Source organism: Callorhinus ursinus, unplaced genomic scaffold (genome assembly GCF_003265705.2).
Source record: "Callorhinus ursinus isolate GAN/ISIS: 27379988/994484 unplaced genomic scaffold, GSC_fseal_2.0 scaffold2, whole genome shotgun sequence".
Classification (NCBI taxonomy): domain Eukaryota; kingdom Metazoa; phylum Chordata; class Mammalia; order Carnivora; family Otariidae; genus Callorhinus; species Callorhinus ursinus.
In genome coordinates this window covers 67,382,914-67,393,682 of record NW_027397064.1, presented here as the reverse complement: position 1 = coordinate 67,393,682, position 10,769 = coordinate 67,382,914, and the positions used below count along the sequence as shown (strand labels likewise).

Below are 10,769 nucleotides of genomic sequence, written 5' to 3'. Positions count from 1 at the left end.
CCATTCTCCTACCATATTCACTTGGCCATCAGTTCCTCTCATACCTGCCTTTACAAGTGTCTCAAATCCATCCACTCCTCCCTTTCCCACCTGCTTAGAAGGTGAGTCAATAGGGCTACTGGAGCCTGTGAGCTGGGGCCGGGAAAAGAGGCATCCAACAGGACTACAGGAAATGGTGCCATGCTGGGGGCTCAGTGTTCGCCTCTGCTTTCACCGGTTTGTACACAAAGCAATGGGGGAGGGAAGCCACAAGTCACATCAGCCTTGGGGGGGGAAGGCAATACAGCTGAGCCCATGCTTAGCCTCCATGCCTGTACCAGGGCACTGTACATTCGGCAAGGGGAAGCTGGAGGGAGGTTGGCTGACATCCACGGGACAGATAATCTTGTTCTCTGGAGGGTATTCCATGAGACACAAATACCTTCCCACTCTTCCCACATCAAGATAGTCCTTCCCAAATCTCCCCTACCCCAACTTCTTTATCACCAGTCCTTCAGTCTTGTTCTTTTCCGAGTCCCTAGGGAACCAGCTGGCCAACACATTAGCTACCACCTACGAGTCAGTGTTGATCTTGTATCAGGCCGTCTGTCTTTCCAGACAAAATGGAAAAACAGCTGTAATAAAAGTTCTGTCCCTTAGGAAGATTTCTCCTCCTACCATATTTCAGGGTATCCCTGAGCGGGTCTGTGATGGGGAGGCATTCACTTGGGATTGGTGCCAGCTCACTTTGCATATATGGCTGGCTCTTCCTTCCTGTTGCCTGGCTCTCCAGAACTTTCTGTGGAGCTGCAGGTGTGTGCTGAGCGAGAGACATGGAAGCGTTGAGGAAGCTGTCATGAAGCCTAAGCTCTCTGCTCATGTGCTTTTCTTGTGCCTGCTCGACCATTTGGGCTCTTCGGCCATATCTTAAAAATACCATTTTCACTTCACAGGATGCCAGTCCTCCAGAAAAGACATGTTGGAGTCCTAATTCCCAGTATTTCAGAAAGTGACCTTATTTGGAAATAGGGTCTTTTCAGAAGTAATCAGGTTAAAGAGAAGTACTTAGGGTGGGCTCTAATCTAACGTGAAGACAGACATGCACACAAAGAAGATGAGGTAAAAAGACACCAGTTGATGATCATCTCCAAGTCAAGGAGAGAAACTCGGAACAGGTGCTGCTATCACAGGCTCAGGAGGGGCCAACCCTGCTGATCCCTTGATCTGGGACTTCCAGCCTCCAGAACTGTGAGACACAACATTACTGTTGTGTAAGCAGCCGGCTTGTGGTACTTTGGTACAGCAGTCTTAGGAGACTAATGTGCTTGGCATTCCCTGATCATGCTTTCTGTCTCTACCAGGACCCTCTGGAAAGTTGATTTTCATGTAGTGAATAATTGTTGACGGCTGTAGCCAAAGTCTAAGATGGGCCCAAAGTTTGGGGGGTATGTTACTACACATGGATAGATAATTAATAAATTGGCAAAGAGGGCATGCCTTGGTTCTAAAAATCCTAGGCATATACTCTGTGATTCTCTTCTTGGGGCTTGCCAGAGGCTTTGTACAGGATCTCTAGCTGCCACCGACATGGCTAATAACTATTGTGTCTGCTAGGTCATTAAGATCCAAATATCAGAGCAGCCTCAACTTGGGAGCCCTCTCTTGCTCCAGGCTCCATTCAAAATAGACAGGCTTAGAGGCTATTGAGCAAATGGGTTGGAAAAGCACATCCAGTTGTGGTATATTATTTCTCCAAAATCTGAAGAGTTCTGGCAAACATTGTTCCTCTTCGTGGTGGGCATACAAGGAATAGTGACTTATCTTTCACTTTAGAGGGGATAGGCTGACACACTCTAGACTACTGAATTCCTTGAAACTTTGCACAGTTTTCATGGGATTGACCCTCTACTCTGTGGCCATATTTGTCTTACTACAGCACTTAAGGAAATTGCTACTTATTGTACTTGAGGTCCAATTAACATAATGTTACCCATGTGATGGACCGGTGTGATGTTCCATGGGATATTAAGATGATCAAGGTCCGAGGAGACCATACTATGACAGAGAGCAAGAGAGTTGATATAACTCTGAAGTAAGATGGTAAAGCTACACTGCTGACCCTTCTAAATGAAGGCAAACTCTTTTGGACAGTCCTATTAATTAGATCAAGAAAAAAATATTCTTCAGGTTAATAGCACCCAGATAATAGGACTGTGTTGTTGGACCCAGTAAAATTACCACTCTGGAAACGGCAGCTGAGATTGATTATCATTTTCCAGAATTCATCTTACTTTTGCACTGGCTGAACAGGGAAATTTATTGAGTATAGGATAGAGAATCAGCATTCTTGCATTTTTTTGGGTTCTTAGGTAGTGACAGTAATCTCTACTCACCCAGGGATGTGGTATTACTTTTGATTTTACCATTTGGATGTGAAGGAGGGACAGTTCCAGGGGCTTCCACTTGGTCTTTCTTACTATAATGTCCCTTTATGAGCCAGGGAGTGCAGACTCTAGAAGCTGAAAAAGTAAGGAAAGGAATTCTCCCTTGGAGCCTCTAGAAGGAATGCACCTCTGATGATACCTTGACTTTAGCCCAGTAGGACCTCTTTCAGACTCCAGAACTGTAAGATGACACATTTGTGTTGGCTCAAGCCCCCGGCTTTGTAGTTACTTATTATAGCAGCAAGAGGAAACTAAGTCACCACTGGACCATAGTGGTGTTTTAACTCCATAAAAATGAGTATAAACCTAGAGCCAGTGTTTACTAACTCCTGGGAGGTCTGAGCATGTCCCTTTTAACAGGCCATTTTCAAAGTTAACTCTACGTCACGTGTCCTCCCAAGGACGACTTGGAAGAGGATGAGGTATTCAGCGAGGCAGCTCTGCAGGCTCCTTCCTCGAGATCTGGCCTTCATTTTATTTATTTATTTATTTTTATTTTATTATTTTTAAAGATTTTATTTATGTATTTGACAGAGAGAGAGAGACAGCGAAAGAGGGAACACAAGCAGGGGGAGTGGGAGAGGGAGAAGCAGGCTTCCTGCGGAGCAGGGAGCCCGATGCAGGGCTCGATCCGAGGACCCTGAGATCATGACCTGAGCTGAAGGCAGACGCTTAACCAACTGAGCCACCCAGGCGCCCCTCTGGCCTTCATTTTAAACATGGTGTTCTGGTCTGAGAATGCACTGGTTTGAGTCTGAAAACATGATGGGAGGCCATGAATTCCTATCGTGGCAACGTAAGGGAGATTTCTGCCCCAGACCTAGAATTTTTCTGACTGCTTAAATCCAGCCCTAGTTTAGAATGCTGCCCATCTCCTTCATTCTTAAGTACCTCATGATAAATGAACCACCATCATTGCGGGTGAAACGCTCTGGTTACCATGTTATCCCTGCGGCTGTTTATGGGAATAACCCCTTTTAAGAACCCTGAGTGTTGGGGGTGGGGTCACCTATAGAGAGCTATTGCCCTGCAAAGATGCAGCCAATGTCAGATTGCAGCACAGAGTAGATAAAAAGCAGAAGGAATAAATACTTTGGTCCCTTTCTCCTACTTCTCTACAATACCTTGCTGATATTGGCTGAACCCAACTAAAGGCAGAGGGCAAAGGAGCCTGGATAATGGGGCATGCTGTCTGCAGGGGTCAGCCGCATAAGGCAGTGGGCAGGGGAGATAAGGCTGACGAATGAATGGGAGGGCCCAAATGAAAAATAACCAAATAAGCAGCCCAACACCATTATAGTGTGTATTATTTGCTAAATCATCTCCTCATAAAGGTTGGAAATACTCCATTTATCCTTTTATCATTTTCTCCCATCCTTCGTTCTCTAGGGCCTAGGGAAATGCTCAGAACACATCAGTAGTCAATGTATTGAAAAATGAAAACATGAAATGATAAATGAAGAAAAAATATCTCAAATCTCTCTCTGTGTTCTTGGGGGTTGGAACCAGAGGCATGGAAGAAATGGGATCTCACATGTAGAAAGGAGGGAGAGAGGGAGGTTGCTGAGGGCAGAGGGAGTGGTGAGGGAACTGAACAGATTTTCTTCCTTGGCCTTGGCTCTGGAGGATAAGTACAGTAAGTACAAAGGTTTTTATTTGTTCTTCTGTTCAGTGGACAACTACCCTCCACATAATCTGCCCCACTTATCTGGGAATGAACTCCTGCTGCCCAAGCCAAATCTCACATCTCACCTCCATTAAAATCCAGATTAAAACTCATTTTGTGGGTGCCTGGGTGGCTCAGATGGTTGAGCGTCTGCCTTCAGCTCAGGTCATGATCCCAGGGTCCTGGGATCGAGTCCCGCATCGGGCTCCCTGCTGGGCGGGAAGCCTGCTTCTCCCTCTGCTCGCTCTCTCTCTCTGACTCTCATGAATAAATAAATAAAACATTTTAAAAAATAAAATAAAACTCATTCTGCAGCTTACCTTTAACATTGACCTCATCTGTTTCTGTTCAGTTTTCTGCTCTTCCTAACAACCATAGTTTGGAAGATTATTCTGCTTGTGTTCTAGATGGAACCTATTTATAACAAAATATCTACCAAGAGATACATAAAAGATAGACAGCTAGTTGGGTAAGTCTATGGACTTAGATATAAGGAAAGGAGAAGTTTTGGGCCAAAGGAATAACTGCACTCAAAAGCTGAATGAGAAAGTTGGAGGATCTTCAGGGAATGTCTATTAGGTTTAGTTTTACCAGGATATAGGGTGTTTGAGAGTGTTGGGAAGTAAAGATCAGTTGTGGAATATTCTTCAGTCTCAAATTCAGTATTCAGCATGTACTAGGGAGCCACTGCAAGTTTTTGCCAGAGAAAGGAACCAGGTCATACCTCAACTTGAGGTGTGAGAATCAGGCAGTATTTCGGCTGAGAGAGAGAACAGCTAGAGAGGGGGGATGGAAGGCAATAAGCTCCATGTTGCAAAATTAATTGGCTGAGTGCTTCTCTCTGTGAAGCTTGTCATAAAAGAATTTCATCGTGTTGATTTGTACTTCACTATAACTCTCTAAAAACTGTTTCAGCTGTGGTTTGGGGTGTTTTCCTTGCCCCAGTTAACAATAATACTAAATAAGGGGTTCTTGTCACACTTGGTGGTCAGGAAAGGCGTTTTGCTACCTGTTAGACTAGACACCAGCCTAAGTGGGAGGAGACTTCTGTGCTCTTCTGTTATTGGTGTCCTTTGGAGTCTGTGGTTTTGTTTGTTTTGTTTTAATTTGGAGAATTTGCTTATTTTAGTCCCTGACTTAGGAAATAATTCTATGGCTTTATGAGCAAATGTGTTTGAGATCCTTAAAACCACATTCTCACAAAGTGGCTGTGGCTATGGTGACCTCTCCTCCTGAGTGTTTCCCAGACTTTAAACATGTGGTGGGTGTGCTGCTGGTTATGCGCATTTATGAGGCTGGAGTTAGTGGTGGGGTGGAGCGGCCGCGGGGCCATGGTTGCTATAATGGAAGGGAAGAAGTTGCAAGGATCAGTAGAACATGGCTAAGGGTCCCAAACTAAACTAAAAGGGGAGATGTCATTGGCCATGGGAGGGACCCCCCCCCATTCTCTTCTGAGTGGTAAATCACATAATCGGAAAGTCCTGTGTCAGAGGCCTTCCTGATTTTGTTGTGGACAGTTTTCTGGATTATAATAATAAGGGGGGAGAAAAGAGTCCATGCTTGTACCGGACTAGCATGCAAACTAAGTCCGTCATTTCTGTTTTGTTTTGTTTTTTAAAGATTTTATTTATTTATTTGACAGAGAGAAAGATAGTGAGAGAGGGAACACAAACAGGGGGAGTGGGAAAGGGAGAAGCAGGCTTCCCGCGGAGCAGGGAGCCTGATGAGGGGCTCGATCCCAGGACCCTGGGATCATGACCTGAGCTGAAGGCAGATGCTTAATGACTGAGCCACCCAGGCGCCCCAATTTCTGTTTTTTTTTTTTAAATTGTGGTAAAATATATATAACATAAAATTTATCATCTTAACCATTTTTAAGTGGACAGTCATTTCTTTTTACCTAGAGTAGTTCAAAGTTTATCATGTAATTTTATTTATTTGTTTTAAAGATTTTATTTATTTATTGAGAGAGAGAGAGAGAGTGCCTGTGTGTGCGTGAGCGGGGGATGGGGTAGAGGGAGAGGGAGAAGCAGACTCCCCGCTGAGAGGGAGCCCAACATGGGGCTGGATCCCAGGACCCCGAGATCATGACCCCATCTGAAATCAAGAGTCGGAGGCTTAACCAATTGAGCTGCCCAGGCGCCCCAATTTATCATGTAATTTTAGCGGGTTAAGCATACAGCTTAAAATTCTTCATTTATGACTCTTCTTTTTCTTGCCAGGATGGTGGAGTTCAACTTCATTCCTCTCATCATGTACTTTCTGGACTGGCATCTGGTTTCTGCTGCTTGAGCTGCTCTTCATAAAGGAGATATGGCATGGAAAAGAATACTCTGTGGAAAATTGGATCTTCTTAATGATACCACATGGGAGTCTTTGATACGGGGGTATGCAGAGAGCTTTATTCTGGTGATATTCCCCACGCTTTGAGAGAAGAAAGGAGAGTAGTTGTAGTATTTCAAACAGAAACTAAACCAACTGGGAAAAAGTTTGAAGAGCCAGAGACCGCAAGGCAAATGTAGTCTAAGAGGGATGGTCAGATGCTGTTTAGCTCCGTGGCTGGAAAGAATAGTTTTAGGTAGAAGTATTTACAAAGGCTCTATAGCATGTTTCTCATTTTTTATTTTTTTTTAATTCTCTACCCTTCCCCACTCCAGGCTGGTTTTACTATTTTAGATATTTTTTTTTCTACCAACTCCCCATGAATCTTAAAGACCAGAGATACAATGTACTTTTCTTTATGTATTATATGTTCCCTATATATCTGTGCTTCATATATAAGAAGAGTAATTTTTTTTTTTTTCCCCCAAGAACCACTCCTGGTGATATTGCCCTCATTGAGAATGCTTGCTGTATAGCTAATGCACAGTTCCAACACGAATGTGGCAATTACTCAGGATCAGCAGACTGGTATTACTCCTTTAGAGCGCGAGTTCCAGCATATGAGAGCTATACTGAGTTCATTCTGGGACAGCTCTGAAATCTTAATGCTGAGAAGCTGCATACACACGCAGATAATGGCCAGACTATATATGACAATTGGATTCTGACTCACAACTTCTACAGCAACCTGCCCAGAGTGGCCAGGTTTCTAACTTGGAACTAACCAAAAAAAGATCAATATGCTCTCCAATCCAATCTTGCAAGATATTCCACTTCTAGTTAGCCTGCCTCCTGTTTTCCCATGCCAATAATTTCCAATCAGAACTTACTTGAAGTCCCCTGCTTTTTTTCTTTTTTTTTTTTTTAACCTATAAAGCACTCCCACTCCCCTGCCTGCCTTTGAATCCAAATGCCAAGTGATGGTGGTTGACTCCCTAGCTATATCAAGTTCTGAAAAAATAGCCTTTGATTGTTCTTATTTGGGTGGTCTTTGTTTATTTCCATAATATGTGATGAAGGTATAGCCATGGAAGACCTTACATGTTTAAAAAGACACCATAAATAATAATTCTCTCATTTCTCTATTCCAGTATTTCAACAGCAAGCATACCTTATTCATTGGTATTTGTTTTCTTTGACCTCCCCAAAGGCTGTTATAACATCATTTGTCTAGTCCTGTATCAGCCACGGTATCTTAATAATTTAGATGGTGTGCCCACATTTTGTGGCCATTTGACTGTAGCAGTTATAATGTTCAAAGATGCTTGGAAATAGAAGCAAGTGCTAAAAAATATAGGTTTAAGTCACTCAGTAGGAGTCTTATATAGAAAAATACATGACTACTGAGTTTGTTGAATACTTAATGTTAACTTTGACTTTGATGGCGCCCAGGAAAAGATTCAGTGCTCAAGTGACTACTTCTTGAGGATTTCATTACAACTGTTTATCTCTTCAAACAAAAACAAAAAAACCAAATGTTTATCTCTTTCTAGTTAAGACTTTCCGTCACATCCCTCAGTGTGTTAGCATTAGTATGCTGGCAGCCAAACTATAAAATAGTTCAAAAGAAACAATGGATTATGAATTTGATTAGGAATGTTAAAAAACAAAATTCAACTGAGTAAAGTAGAAGATGTGATTGGCTTTATTAAATAATTCATCAATCCAGCAGCATCCCAACCAGCAGGTTGAAGGAAGCTCGGAGAGGCTGTACATAATGGAAGGTCTTTATAGGAAGGAGGGTAGGACAAGGAAGTTGTTAACAAAAGAAAAAGAGAGGATTATCCCAGGTGCGGGAACCTTCCCTTAAGGGGAAGCGCGGGGGGGGGGGGGGCTTTTGAGGGGGATTACCTCATTTTCCTTCTGGGGATGGTGAGCCCATGGGACAGATTACCTGATTGGTGCTTATCAGAAAATTCCCGAAGGTCCCATGAAGACTACCTTTCTGGAGGAGGTTGGAACTGCAATTAGATTAGATATGAAGTCTCGGTTTGGTAACTTGGTTTGTGTGGTTCCATTCTGGGTCTTTGGCATTCTTTTTAACAGAAGATTGATTCTAAACCAGGTCATGTGGTTGTGAGTAACATCGCAAAGACCACCCAAAGTCCTTCGGATGGAAACTAGATGATGGCCATGAATATTGCCATCAGAGGTTCCTCAATGGGCAACTCAGGGCTCTGGCGTCTACAAGGAAGACCAAAAAACTTCAACATGGTAAATCTATTATGCAGATTTACAATGTATATTTTAGGAAAACTTTCTGATATCCTGATATACAGAATACATATATTCTGATATACATTCAGCCTTAACTTAACCAAGGTTCATACTTACTGAAATGCTACTTTGCCAGCCAGTGTACCGGGAGTCTCACAGTGAACAAGTCAGGCCCATCACGAAGATCACAGTGTTTACAAATGAATTTACAATTGCTAATCCATCCAAGCTTGCTAGCAAAAGCCAAGACCAAATTCCAGGGATGACTGCGCTTTACCGGCCCCCCAAAAGCATTTTTTTTTTTTTTTTTGGTGGGGAGGCTGGGGAAGAATATTAGAATTCCCAGAGGCCACGAGAATGCCACTGAGCTATGGCTCTAATGTTTTGAGAGAGACAGTCCCCTAGAAGCCTCTCCTTCTATTTCCTTCCCGGGGCTTGCTGTCTTCTCTTTTCATTGTCCCTTCTATGCCAAGTATCCCCTGGCATAATTTCTCCTCCAAGTGCGTTCCCTCAGGCAAAGTCCCCACCTCGCCACCCCTTTCTGCACTCTCAAACTCCATTCATTCTGATGAGCAGACAGGATTGGACCTACACTTTTATCAAGACTTCTGAGGCCAGAGCCCTTCCTGATTCTCCAAAGTGGTGACAAATATACCTCTGTCACTGCCTTTACTGTATTATAATGAAATGACCTGTTGTCTTTCTGTCTCTCTTACCCTGCTTTGACGGTGGCAGACATGTTTTATTATTATTTGTATTTCCAGAAACTACAGCAGGGTTGGGTCTGGAGTGAACTCAGCAACGTACCAAAACCATGACCACAGAAACAACTGCTTCTTCCAGCCACTCGACATACCACCCAGAAGGCAGCGAGGGGAAGAGGAAAGAGTGAAGATTTGAAAGTCAGACAAGCCTGGGTCTGTCATCCAATTATTATATGCCCGTGGGTCTTTTTTTAACCTACTTCACAGAGTTGTGGAGATTTAATGAGATAATAAATGAGTAATTTCAGCTACTCCCAGAAGCTTTACATGTTGATGATTTCTGCACATTTCTCTTTAGCTGGGATCTCTCTGCTGGATCCTGAGCTCTTGGATGTCCCAGCCTGGCTCACTCAGAAGCCTATCAGAGGCAATGTGGCCAACAGTAAGCTGATCATTCATGATTGCTGGCACCCCCCGTACTCACTCCCCGAGGGCCCCCCAAACACCAAGTTTGCTCCTTCTCCCTCAGGCCTCACCTCCGCGAGAGGTATCACCTGCTACATTGCCCAAGCCAGAAACCCAGGTGTCTACTCATTCCTGACCTTACACAGCACCTTCTTTAATATCTCTGCTATTTGTCCACACCCCTCTAAGCTCAAGACCCTTGCGTTAGTTCAGGCCTTCCTCTCTTTCCATCCTAGTCGCTGCAGCGGCCTCCTCTGACGGGCTTCTCCTCTTGTACTTTCACTCCAGTGCAGCCTCCATCACTTTCCTGTTTACAGTTAATGGCTTCTCCTGCTGACAGATAAAGCCGGAGTTCCTTTTCATGATCTGATCTCTGCTTAACCTTCCTTCTTACCACTTCTCCCAACCTCCCCCACCTCGCTAAGTTAGGTGCACTTCTAAGCATTGCTGCTCTCTCCTTTGCTTCCAAATCTTCAAACACAGTGCTTCCTCTGCCCGGTACTCCATTCCCCGTTTTTTTTTTTGTTTGTTTGTTTTGTTTTGTTTTTTCTATCGGGCTAAATCCTACTCAGCCTTCTGGACGGGGGTGCAAGCTCCTCTGAAAAGCTCTGTCCACCACCCCTCCGAGTGAGGTGCTTTGCCTCTCTGCTCCTAGAGAGCCTCATGCCTCACTTCTTTTAACTAAATTCTCTCACTCTGTAATGTAATTATTGTTAATCTTAAAAAAACAAAAACAAAAAACCTGTTGGTTACTTTACCAGCAAAAAATTGGTTTATTTGGGAAAAGCAGAGAATTGCCATTGTACCCAAGCTAGCTATGGCAAAACCATAGGCAAGTCTTCAGAACAAAGGAGAAAAGCACTCTTTTATAGAGGAAAGGGGGGTGTCGCGAGGGGGCTTTTATAAACAAAA

The 10,769-nt window shown here is 43.6% G+C and overlaps 1 pseudogene; it reads left to right on the top strand.

Annotated features, from left to right (window-relative positions):
- Positions 1–5,305: 5,305 nt before the first annotated feature.
- Positions 5,306–8,096, top strand: LOC112809284 (eukaryotic translation initiation factor 3 subunit E pseudogene; annotated as a pseudogene).
- The last annotated feature ends 2,673 nt before the right edge of the window (positions 8,097–10,769 follow it).